This window comes from Balaenoptera acutorostrata, chromosome 3 (assembly GCF_949987535.1).
Source record: "Balaenoptera acutorostrata chromosome 3, mBalAcu1.1, whole genome shotgun sequence".
In the NCBI taxonomy this organism is placed as follows: Eukaryota; Metazoa; Chordata; class Mammalia; order Artiodactyla; family Balaenopteridae; genus Balaenoptera; species Balaenoptera acutorostrata.
In genome coordinates this window covers 145,607,617-145,621,143 of record NC_080066.1, presented here as the reverse complement: position 1 = coordinate 145,621,143, position 13,527 = coordinate 145,607,617, and positions in this window count along the sequence as shown.

Genomic DNA, 13,527 nt, shown 5'->3' with positions numbered 1-13,527 from the left:
ATTAGGTGTAGCTGTAACCAGAAGTCAGGTGATCTGGAGCGCAGTTCCAGCTGGAGCTTATGACCTTGGGATGATTTCTCAATGCTTCTGAGACTGTTTCTTCATCTGCCAGAGCAGTGGAGAGGGGGTTAGACTTTCCTAACCAGAATTGACTAGGATAATGCATGTGGAAGTACTTTGAGAATAAAAGGAAAAAGTATTATTCATACAACAAAGCTAGGCAGGTCGGGATCCCCTTGGGGATATTTCCCCTTCTAGGTTGGGAAAAGTGGGAGAAGAGAACTAATGTTCTTCTGAAACAAGTATCACATATTTTGTCTCATTTAGTCCCATCAAGGTGGGTGTTAGTCTCATTTTGCAGATGAGGTGACTAAGGCTCAGAGAAGATAAGTGCCTGCCTCACTGTTCAGCCCTACACTTACTTCTGTCTTAACAACCCACCCCTTCCCCTCTGCTTTTGCCTCTTAACTGTTATATGACCATGGGGGGAAATTAATCCCTTTGAGCCTGGGTCCCTCATCTGTAAAAACAGAACTAATACCACTTGTCTTGCAGACTCATGTGAGGATTAAAGGAATTAGTCCACGAACAGTGCCTGGTCAGTTGTGGGAACAGGCAAGGTTCCTGGTCTCTCCTCACCTCCGGCCGCCTGCCTCATCCGTGCTGCCCCCTCTACACTGCTCCCAAAGTTCAACCTGTGCTTGGGGCCTCCCTCCTCCCTTCAGCAGGAAGAATGAGAAAATGTCTCTCCACATTATCTTTCCATTTTCACTGACATTAGAAAAATTTTGAGAAACACCCTTAGATATTTTCTAAGCTAGGCACCTAAGCAAGTTCTCTGGGGGAAAACTATTTTTCAGCAGAGGGAAGCAGTGTGCTGTGAGCTGTTGTTCAGTAAAATCTCAGGGCAGAGATTTTTGACATCATCGATCATTTTATTTGTATTTCTTTAATGGCTGAAAGCCATGGCACTATTTTTCTCTCCTAGTGCTCATTATTAATCCCATTTAATATTTATCATTAAGTGAATATTGATAAATTTTGTGAAATAACATTATTTCACTTAAGATAGTGATTCGAATCCACACATTTAACTCTTCTGCTTTTCACCCCATTTCCATTTGAAATGGCTCAAGAAATATTAGCAAACATCTGCAGCAGAGTTAGAAAACAGAAAACGATGCAACCGGAGGCCAGAAACTTTAGAGACATCTCTATAAGATATAGTTTATATAAAACTTGATTTAGGGTCTTACTATTTAGTAATGAAAAATTCTTACTTTATGAATTATTTTAAAAATCTTTGTTGTGGGTTGTGTCCCCCAAAATAATATGTTCAAGTCTTAACTCCCAGCTCCTGTGATGTGACCTTATTTGAAAATAGGATCTTTATAGATGTAATCAAACTGAGATGGGGTCGTGCTGGATTAGGGTGGGCTCTAATCCAATGATTGGTGCACTTATAAGAAGAGAGATATTTGGAACAGATACACAGGAATGAAGGCCATGTAACAAGCAAGGCAGAGACTGGAGTGGTGCAGTTGTAAGCCAAGGAACGCCAAGGACTGCTGGCAACCACCAGAAGCTAGAGAGAGGCGAGGAAGGATTCTTCCCTAGAGCCTTGTGAGGGAGCATGGCCCTGCCAAAATCTTAATTTTGGACTTCAGCCTCCAGAACTGTAAGAGAATAGATTTCTACTGTTTTAAGTCATCCAGGTTGTGGCAATTTGTTATGACAGCCTTAGGAAACTAATGCAAGTTTGACTAAAGGCTTTAAAAATTGGATTTAGAGGAGTACTGACTCCAATGTATATGAAGAAAAGACACCTGAACAATAAGTGGGTAGATTCCCTTAGTAGAGCCTCAGATAATCTCCAAACTCAGACAACGGAGGCTCAAGTAAATGTGGGACACATCTGAACACTACAAATTACCTTGGGAAGTTGGACCTTGACTCCATCCTTGCCATGAACTGCCATGTCAAGTAAAATGGAGGCATCATCACAGCAGTTTGGTACTAAGGAGAGCTGTGCCATTCAGAGAAGGGGCTGGCTTGGGGGACCACAACAAACATAGAAAAGCATCCCCTCAGTACAATGGGCTAAGCAGGCAAACTTTCTTGCACACGCTTTTCCCTAACTTCTGGGTACAAACTAGACTGCCAATCTTATAAAAATAAAGCCATGAAAATATGAAATTTTCCCTTTCTTCTTTGTCTGAAATGAAACAGTTTGAATAGAGACCTGCACAGTTTCTGATAAGCCACTTTTCAAATCCCCAAACAGGAAAAATGTAGACATTCATTTGTTAACAAATTTTTGTTGAGCACTTACTATGTGCCAGGCATTATGCTAGAATGAGAGCTTCATTCAGAGGTTTTGCATCATATACAAAGATCTGAAGGCAAAACAAAAGAAAACATGGGTAGAAGAAGAGAGGCCAGTCAGAGCAATCCAAGGAAACAGCCCCTCTGAAATGAACTTATTCCAAGAAATCAGAAGAAGAAAAAACTTAGGTGAATCACCAGTTCCCTTTAATATTTCAATATAAGATTAGAGAGGACACTGTATTTATGAAAATGGAACAATCTGAGGCTAGGAAATATTGCCATAAAATCAGCAATATAATCCTTAAAATTCTCAATCAAGGCAGCATAGAGAAAATTGAATCCTGCAGCAAATTGAAATGATGAATTAGATGATTAAGTTGAGAAATTCTCCTAGATCACAGAGGAAAAAATACAAACTTAACCATAATGCATATATAAAGGAAACATGTACAGGGAATAAATCCAACAGATCCAACTTAGGTATAATAAAAATACCAAAAGGAGAGAGCAGCTACAGAAATGGTAACAATAAAGAAATAATAGAAAAAAACTAAGCTTATAAAACATTTGCATCTTCAGACTGAAAGGACCTACTAGGAATCAGGTAAACTTAGTGTATAGACTCCTACAATAAGATAGAGCCCAATGCAGGTCCCTTCCTGCACTCAGGGAAAAACAACAAAGCAAAACAGATTATCTGGAAAAGGGAAAAAAGAGCATCAGCATACTACTTTCCCACCATACTAATTGTTGGACGACAGGGAAAAACATACATAGAATTTTGAAGGAAACATTATTGCCCAAGAATTTCTTATTTGGTTTATGTGAGAGGCATAGAGGAATCTATTCTCACACATTCAAGAACTAATAAAATATTCCTTTTCCTGAGAAAAATTCCTTGAAGAAGTCCTATAGCAATTCAAGAAAGAAATCAAAATAAATAATTCAAACTGGAGGAAGCCAGAGCATCACAGAAGTTATCGCAAAAAATGAAACCAATAAAATTTAGTATTAGTGTATAAATGATTGCTGTTAACGTTATAAAATATAGCAAAAATATGAAAATGATAATAATATGATCTAAAAAGGTAGATTATTCAGATAAAAACCTGAGAGTGTGGAGGAAAGAGGGAGAAATAGAGGCTCTGTGAGTATATAAGTTTTGTCTGATTTGTTTACTATTTTATCCCCAGGCTTAGAATAGTGCCTGGCATATTGCAGGTGCTTAATGAATGAATAAAAAGTCTGCCAAATCTCTATAATCAATTAGAATTTAAAACTCCCATGAAACAATAATAAAAAGACTGATAGAAAGATTAAGGAAAAATTCAATTTATAGCAATTTGAAGAAAATAAAAGCCAAATGCCCCCTCCCTCCCCCCAAAAGATACTCAGTCTAACTAGTAATCAGGAAAATGCAAATTTTATTTAACAAAGACATATTAATTCTTATCCATCGATGTGATTGCCAAAGATTAATATGTCTGACAATACCACATGTTGGTGACCATATGGAGAAACAGAAACTCTCTTAATCTTTTGGTGGACTTTAAATTAGTACTAATACTTAGGAGAATCTGGCAATATGAAGCAAAACTGAAGATGTGTGTACTCAGCTACTTGATTTCTAAGTATACACTTTAAAGAAACTCTTGTAAATGTGCTTCCCCATGAACTCCTCCAATGATGTCCTTGTTTGTAATAGTGAAGAAGTGGAAACAATCTAAATGTCCATCACAAGGGGAATAGATAAATGAACTTGATTAATTCACACAATTGAATAATATACATTAGTTAAAATTAGTGAACTACATTTGTGTTTTAACTAAATATCAAAAACATAAAGTTATTTAAAAAGAAAAAAGAGCAAATTCCAGAATGGTATGAATACCATGCTAGGATTCATGCACATTTAAGAAGCACTCAAAGCCATACCCACTTTACTACGAATTGCCTATAAAGACAGCGATTAACAGTAAGAAACAAGAACTAAGTGGAAACATACCAAACTCATGATAGCGATTACCCCTGGGGAAGAAGGGTAGGAGAGTTTTGAGACTGTGGTTTGAAATAAAGGACTTCAACTTTATAATATTTTGCTTCTTTTATTCAAAAAAATCTGAAGCAAAGTGACAGAATGTTAACATTTGTTAATTCTGAACAGTGGATACATGTGTGTTTGTTATATTATTCTTGTACTTTTCTTTATTTTTAAAAACTTTCATACTCCCCCATAAATGTAATAAATATCTAAACTTATGTCCTTACAACAATAATTTTTTTAGGAGATTGATGAGTTCTTAGGGAGGCCGTGGGTCCATGTAACTCTGATATGATATTAAAAAAAACAAAACTTCCTGTGTTTGCTGTGTATACACATTGTTTTTTTGGAAGGGCACAACCCTATCCCTTCCAAAGGCATTTGGAAATGTATGGGGGGAGATTTTTTTTTTTAACATCTTTATTGGAGTATAATTGCTTTACAGTGTTGTGTTAGTTTTTGCTGTATAACAAAGTGAATCAGCTATATGCATACGTATATCCCCATATGGGGGGAGATTTTGATCTGCATAATACTTAAATGGTGTTACTGGCATTTAATACCTGGGGCCAGAGATGCAATTTGTAGGACTGCCCCTATAGAAAAAGAATTTACCAGCCCCCAGTGCCAATTATGTCCTTTTGGGAAATATTGAGTTAGAAATTGCATTCTGCTGAGGATAACAGAAAATCCTACTATTAGTAGTTTAAACAAATAATCATTTTCTTTTCCTTATGTAACAGGAAGTCTGGAGGTTGCTGGTGTAGGTTCAAGAGTGACTCACGGGTTTCAGGGCTCAGTTCACTGCGTTTCTAGTTGTCTTTTCCTCATAGTCTCACAATGGCTGCTGAAGCTCTAGCCATCAAATCCAGTGTCCAGGCAGGAAGAAGAAGGCCTAGGGAAAGAAAGGGTGATATCTTTATTTGGAAAGCAAGACTTTTCCAAAAATTCCTGATAGACTTCTATATATGTCTCATTGTATCACATGGCCTTGCTTGCTGAAAGAGAGTTTAGTTTCTGGTTTTGCAGCTTTTGTACTAGAGAAGGCAAGGAAAAGGGGGTTTGGGACTGATGTTAAGTAAGTCAACCCACAGTATTTGCTGTAAAAATGAATAGGTTAAATCTTCGTATTAAAATTAAAAGGGTGGGTATATCAAGGTTCACTCAGGAAAACAAAAGCCACTCTGAATATTTACCACAAAGGGAGTTTAATGTAGGAAGTCAGTGACACAGGGGATTGAAGAGTACGGAAGCTAAACGGGGGACAGTGAGGCAGCCCAGAGATTAGCAACCTCAGGAAACTATTATCCACTCAATGTTAGAAAGACAAGGGAGAAGGCAGAACAGGCTCATTCAGGAGGAGCTGGAGCCAGAGCGGAGCTGCAGCTATTGAAGAAACAACACATAAGAGGTGGGGGGAGAGGAATACCCCTGCTTATTTTTTTCTCTCACAGATTTCTTCTATTGGCCAAACCCAGTGGGAAGCCAGCTGACAGTCTGTAGGGACCCCACTATGATGCAGAGCTAAGTAAGAGAAGCACAAGGAATAAATTGGAGGGAAAACAGATCCAGGACCAAGTACACTTGGTCAAAATACAAGACACACCTCTATGTTAAAGTAGAGAATAGTATGGACAATAAAAGTAAATCAGGGGTGACAATATTAATATTAGATGATGTAGAATTCAAGGCCTGGGCCATTAAATGAGATGAAGAAGCATTTTTCTATTTCTTTCTTCCTTTTTCCATTGCTAATAGGTGCAATCCATAACAGAGATGAAGGAATCATTGAAACTTTAAGTGCTAAATCGTGTACATCAAATATATATATCAAAGCCTCTTAGAAATATGAGAAATCCACAAGAACCATAATCATAGAGGGGGACTTTAATCCCTGTGCTAGATCAAGCAGACAAAAGTAAATAAGGACATTCAACAAGAGCTCATATTAAGACATATGGCAGCAGCCAAACCTGAAATCAGAGATAGTCACAGCTTTAAGTGCTTTTATTAATACACAAGAAAAATGAAGATAAATGGATTCAATTATGGCTCCAACTCAAGAAGACAAAAAACAAATATAACTTTAGGAAAGCAAAAGAAAGGAATCAATAAAAACAAAAACAGAAATCAATACATTTGAAAGAAATGTGAAATTGATAAATTTACCAAGAGCCTATTTCAAAAAGATCAATAAAAGAGACGAACTCTTGGAAAACCTTATCACAAAAAAGTGAGAAAGGACCCAAATACACAGCATTAAGAATAAGAAAGGTTATATAACCACAGATACAGAGATTAAATACATTGTAAGAGCAATATTGTATATGACTTAATCCTCAGACATTTAAAAATCTCAATGGTAATGATGATTTTATAGGGAAATAAAAATATTACAGAATTAAAAGAGGCCTTATTATGGCTCATGAAGCCCTGCAGTTATACTCTGTCATGGAAATTGGAGTATGACATCTATTAGGATGGAATGCAAACTGAGTTTACTGAACTGTTTTCCCTATTAGACTACAAGCTTCCTGAGGTCAAGGGCCACACTTTATTTGATTTTGCATCTCCAGTATGCAGCTAAAGTATACACTGCAGATGTTCAGGGGATGTTTGTTGAAAACATTTCTTCTTTCCTCCCTCCCTTCCTTTCTTTCTCCCTTTGCCCTTACTTCCCTCCCTCCTCCCTTTTCCTTCTTCAACACATCATGGAATAATCAGGAAGCAGGATCCATTTAGTTTAGAATAAAGAGCGCTCTATTTATGTCTCTCTTTAGGTCCTAGTGATGGTCTGTTCTCTATAGATCCCATCACTCTATGAGGCAGGCTCCAGTGTGGGGTCCACAGAGGGTTCCTCTGCAAGCCGCACTGCTTATCAGGAGCTGCCTGGAGCTGGTGACTCACAGAATCGCCCAGCAGGCCCTGGCTGTTGCTAGGAAACCACAGTTCCCTGGTGGGACCCAGCACAACACTTGCAAGTTGTCCCTGATAACTTAGAGGAAGACAAGAGCTGTCAGAAAAAGTAGGGGGAAAAACAAAAAGCTAAAATGAAGGAAGTAGTTTTCCCTGCCCAGCACTAAATGACATGTACCTATGGGGACTAGAGATGAAAATAGTTGGAAGAGAAGTTAGCATCATTAAAACCACTTTTGCTCTTGTTTCTTTTGATGTTGTAAAAATGTGCTGTGAGAACATGGCCCAGAAGATATATCTGTTCTGTAGACAGTCTTGGCGTTTTCTGGAACTTTGGCCACGGGAGAGGCTGGGGAAGTGACAGAAGGGTCTTCTGCAGAATCCCTGACACTCTGCTTTGGACCTCTCCAGCTGCCTGGTCAGCCATCTTTGGCAGGTGAGTGCCTCCTGTGGCCAGCAGTCAGCACACTTTCAACCAACTGCAAATCAGTGTTGTCCAGGCACACTGGGAACAGCAGAAGGACAACAAGGAACTCTACAGCAGTGGTTCTCCAATTTGACTGGGTGTCAGAATTTCCTGGAGGGTTTCTTAAACACAGATTGCTGGGCCCTCCTCCCAGAGTTTCTGATTCAGGAGGCCTTGGTGGGGGCTGAGAATGTGCATTTCTGCTAAGTACCTAGGTGGTACTGATGCTGCTCCTCCAGGGACCACACTTTGGGGACCTCAGCCCCAGACTATTAAATCTTGCAAGGAATTGACAAGTCACTGAACTGATAGAGAAACAGAGGTTCAAGGAAGTGCAGTGGACTGCCCAAGGCCACTTAGCTACTGATGGTGGCCTCAGACCAGGTTTCCTGGATTGAACACTAGTGCTTCCTCCACTGCAAAATGCTCTCCAAGCAATGTCTCTTTAAAAATTCTCCAGAAGACTCCAGATGGCCGCCAATAGGGGTGGTCCTATGAAGTGAATGCCAAGTTGCTAAATCCAACCCTGATAGCAACAGCTTTGAATGTGAAGCCAGAGACGGTTTGCAAAAGACTTTATGTTCTTCGTAGCGTTGTCTCTCATCTTTCTAAATGCTGTAGATAGAAAAGGAAGCATGTTGAGGAGGAGCAGACACAGCTAAGCAGGGCTCCAATACGTTTCCAAAGAGGCATGCCTCCAGTGCTACGCTGCCAAACTAGGGCTGCTGGTGGGAAGCCCCATTGGCTTTGGACTCAAATCACAAGGCAGGTCCCCCTTTTGCCTACAGCCCCACTGCTCCTCTTCGGCCTCTGTGTGTGCCGAGATAGCTCCGGAGATACATTTAAAACTTAAAAAAAATATATACACATTCCTGGGGCTTCCCTGGTGGTGCAGTGGTTGAGAGTCTGTCTGCCAATGCAGGGGACCCGGGTTCGAGCCCTGGTCTGGGAGAATTCCACATGCCGCGGAGCAAGTGGGCCCGTGAGCCACAATTACTGAGCCCGCGCATCTGGAGCCTCTGCTCCGCAACAAGAGAGGCTGCGATAGTGAAAAGCCCGCGCACCACGATTAAGAGTGGTCCCCGCTTGCCGCAACCAGAGAAAGCCCTCGCACAGAAACGAAGACCCAACAGAGCCATAAAAAAAAAAACAGAAACACATTCTTTTCACTTTTGCTTGCGTATGGGGCTTCATCAGCCGTCAAGGCTAATTGTAAGCTGCTGGATACAAAAAGAATGAAAATCAGGCAAACAACATATATTAACAAGGTCTGGCTAAAGCAAAACTAGGGTGAGTATGGACTTTGTCGTTGGTCCTCCTGGTCTCCTCTTTGACCCTCTCGTGACCCTCCAAGGCCCTCCACTCTTCCCTCCTCCTCCTGATTTCTATTCCTGTATGACTTTGCTCTTCTTTTCCTTCAGCTAAACTCTACTCAGGTGTGAGATAGAAGAGATTTAAGGGCTCACAGATCTTCTAATTTTAATAAAGGACTTTTGAAGACTAAAAACCCTCCAAAAGTTGACTAAATGAAGCTCTAATGATGAAATTTGGGGGGTATTGGAGAATGGGGGGAGAATCCCTAAGAAACAGGACCTTATCCAGAATTTTTTATATTGTACCTCATAGGTGGCCACTAATTTGTCTTCTGCTAAGGCTGAGACTTACATTGTGCCTTAATAATACTGACAGAGGGTCATACTTTAGGAACCATCACTTGTATTTGCCGTACTTCCATTCTCATAAGAAATTTGTGCCCAGGTGACATTCAGTTGGAACTGGTGGACAAATTCTTGTTTCTATAGCATAACGGTGCTAAGAAAAAAAATAACTAGAGAGCTCCTCCTTCCTGCCAGGGTCTTAGCTTTGTTCATATTGTCTCTTCTTCACGGGGTGAACTGTATGTTTGTGAGTGCTACCAAGTGAATGAAGAAATACTTGACATTGTACTTGTGTGTGGTGCTTTATAGTTTTCAGTGTGCTTCATATACATTATCCCCTTTGAGCTCATTTCTTGAATTTTTGGAAGTTATAATTTCCATTTTACCTCTGAGGGTACAGAGGTTCATATACATCAGCTAGATAGTAGCAGAGCTAGAACTTGAATCTAAACCTTTTGATTTCTGATTCCAAATAGACTATATTTCATCCAAAAACAATATATCAAGGATGTATCATAGAGGAGGCTGACTGGGTGGGTAGAGAGGCTCTTGGAGGACTAACTAGAGCTGGGAAGTGACTCTGGTCAGCCTATGAACATATTGAAAAGAGGAACATTAGGGAGCTGGCTCTCCTTCTGGTGATCCCAGCGGATGTCATGATTTGTGTGTCTTAAGTCCAGGGTAGTGGGGTAGCAACAACATGGTGTGGCCTGTGACTCTCAGGAAGTCAGGAGAGTAAGAAAATGTGGGTTGGGCTGGCAGAGAGGAAAGATGGAGCTTAAATGGAGAAGAGGGTTCTTCCTGTTACCTCTACGATTCCATTCATGCAGTGAAGGTAAGTCCTGAGAAGGGGGGGAGGCTCCTTCAAAATCATATTTCACCTGGGAATGCAAAAATGGGCAAGTAGAAGGGCTTGTGCTGACTGAGGTCCCTCAGGAATTATCTGTGTGTTGTCTGCTCACTCAATGCTCTGTATAAGTGTTACACAGTATTGTATTTCATTAATATTGTTTTGTCAAAGAGTACTTGTCCTACATTTCAGATGTTCCCAGGGATGCTGGGAGAAGGAATAATGTTAACCAGCAATATTCCATGCATTTAATTACTCCTGGGAAATTACGATAGCCATAGCGTTGACTAAGGAGTTAAGAGAAGAAGGAAGGCATTTCAGGTGTGTGGATTAGCAGGCACAAAGGTACTAAGATGGGAATGAGCTTAGTCTGTGGCGAAGAATAAAATCCCCTGCCTTGTCAAAGTGGAGAATCTGGGAATAATAGAAAGTAAGATTGAACAGGTAACCTGAGACTGGATTATAGGGTCTGGAGTGTCACATTGAAGAGGGCTGCCTTGATTGTGGGCATCACTGAAGGTTTTTAAGCAAGCATCATTTTAGGAAAATTATTCCAGCAATGCGCAGGATGGTTTGGAGTGGGAAGAACCTGGGGGCAGGGAGCAAAGACATGAGGCTACTGGAGTAATTTTTATAGGAGGTAATAAAGAGCTGACCTTGTATGGAAATGGAGAGGAAGGACAGATATGAAAGACATTAAGATGAGCCTTTTTTAGTTGTCAAGGAGAAAGTCAATTGTTGAACACATTGTCCCCGCTGGGATCTTGTGGGCAAGAAGCAGGGTTTCCTGCTATTCTCTTAACCTACACTCTTGCTGCTTGTTTTCTCAATGTGGTCTCCTGTTGTCTTAATGGAGCAGTGGAGCTCTGCTCATTAAAACTGTACAGCACATTGCAAGTTTCACTCATTTTAAGTAACTGATTTTATAGCATTTCAAACCTGCCAAGTTGATAAATTAGGCACTGTATTATTTTACAAAATCTGGAGTCTCAGATTTAGGGAATTTTGAAAATTAGCAAATCCTATGGCAAATGGCAGCACCTGCTGGCAAATATGATATTACAGGCTAACTCTAGTAGGCAATGGAATGGCCCAGAAAAAGATGAGCAAAGAGAACAAAGCTGCAGGAGCTGGAAAGTTTGAGGAGGGGAATCCATAGGCTAGGGAGAAATTAACATATTCCAGGGAAAGATAGGAAAAGAAATCAGTGGTGGCAGGAAAACCCCAAAGTTGGAGAAATCAATTCAGAGAATTTTTAAAGAACTAATATGTGTCTATCACTATGCTAGGTGCTTGGACAATATAAATGTGATATCAGACAAGGTTCTTGACCTCATAGGTGATTATATATTGCGAATAATAAATTCTAAATGCTGCAAAAACTTCTTTTAGGATAATATTGCAACAGATTGACTACCCTCCCCAAACCTTCTTCAATAATGATTTTTTATTTAATGCGTTTGAGAATTATTTCCTTGGGAATTGTTTTCCCTGTGAAAATACTTTCTAACATTATATTGGAAATTGGTGTGTGTATGGGGGAGGCGGGGAATGGTTTCACTTTACATGCCTTGTTACTAGAATTCATACATTCTAGAAAGTCAGATTTTTCAGACTGTGATTCGCATTCGTGATTCAAAGGATATGATAAAAGTCTTTATAAGGTCTGGTCCTAGATTTTCAGGGAGACTGGCGTGTAAAAGACTTCATAATTTATTTGCTTATATCCACCTTTTTTTTCCCCCTGGGAAGAATTTAAGACTAATCTAAGACAGATAAGATCAGCAACTGTAAAGAACTAATTATGTGCTAAACCTCTGTACTAGTTATGGGAAGGGGTAAGATGAGGCATGAGACATAGTGACTACTATGTGGAAAGGTAGGAGCAGGGATAAAAAGTTAATGAATAATAAAAGATTAACTATTAGAACATAGTTTTGGAGTTTGACTGCCTGGGTCAAAATCCTGGCTTTGCAGTTGTTTAGCTGGGCAACCTTGGGCAGGTTGTGAGAGCTTTCAGTGTCTGATCTGTAAAAGGGAGAAATAATAGTACCTGCCTCCTAGGTTTGTTGTGAGTTTTAAATAGGTTAATGTATATAAAGCACTATATAGAGCCAGGAATTAGTAAGCACTATACGTGTTCACTACTATTATAATGGAAAGTGGTAAACGAGTGGCGTAGTCAGTAATCTCTGCAGGAGTTAGCTGTAAATCCTTTTGGGAAACAGTGTTATAAATAAAGAAGTCGTGTTGAGAAGAAAAGAACACAGAAGGGTGAACTGGGGAGGCTTACTGGTGGTGACTCATGTAAGCTCAGTCTTTGAAAAGAAGTAGGATTTTTATGAGAGAAGAGGCAGGCAGAATGGCCTGAATAATAGGGGATGGAAATGATGGAGCCTGTTACAGGGGCGGGAAGAGAGGCTGGTCTGTCTGGGGCCTTGAGAGCTTAGAGAAGTAGTTGAAGCCCTGTGTTGGGATGCTCATGGGGGCCTTGACTACCATGCTGAGGAGTCAGAACTTGCCTGAAGACTTGAGAGCCACGGAGGGGGTTTGAATGGGGGAGTGTGGCACATTAGGAAACTTAATCTGTGAAGGATGCTGCAAGGCCAGGAGACTGATTATGGGTTGCAGGGGAGGAAAATAATTTTCCCTCTACCCTTCTGAGTTCTTAGCTGAGATCTCTGTAGTAAAAGACAGATTAACAAGAGAAAACAAATGGAAATTTATTAACATGTAGCCCTCATGTATACATGGGAGATACCCAGGGAAAAATGAGTAACTCTCCGAGGTAGCTTAGAATTCAGGGTTAAATACCATCCTAACAGAGAAAGAGGAGGGGTACATAGGCCTCTTAAGGGAAGAGTAAATGGTTTTTAGGAAAGATGAATGGACTTTAGAAGAACAGAGGGGAGGTGTGATAGTTTGTGACAAAGTGTGTCTGGGTGTGGTGTCGACTTCCAGGCTCCTCTCCTGTGATAAGAGTCAATCTCGCCTGGTTGATGAAACTTCTGGGGAGGGGATTTATGACAAGTGAGATCCTTTTGGAGGATCTGACTTTGGGCAGATAAGGGAGTTCAGAGGAAGCCTCTCCCTGCATTTGCTGTTTTTCAAATGCCTACAGTTCAAAATAATTAATTACCAAAGTAGCCTATTTTGGGGTGGCATGTTCTGCTACCCTCAGGGTCAAGTCAGTGTAGAATCAGAACTGCAATGATGAGAATCTGGACAAGGGGAAGGCAGATGGAAGGATGCTGAAATGGACCTAAGG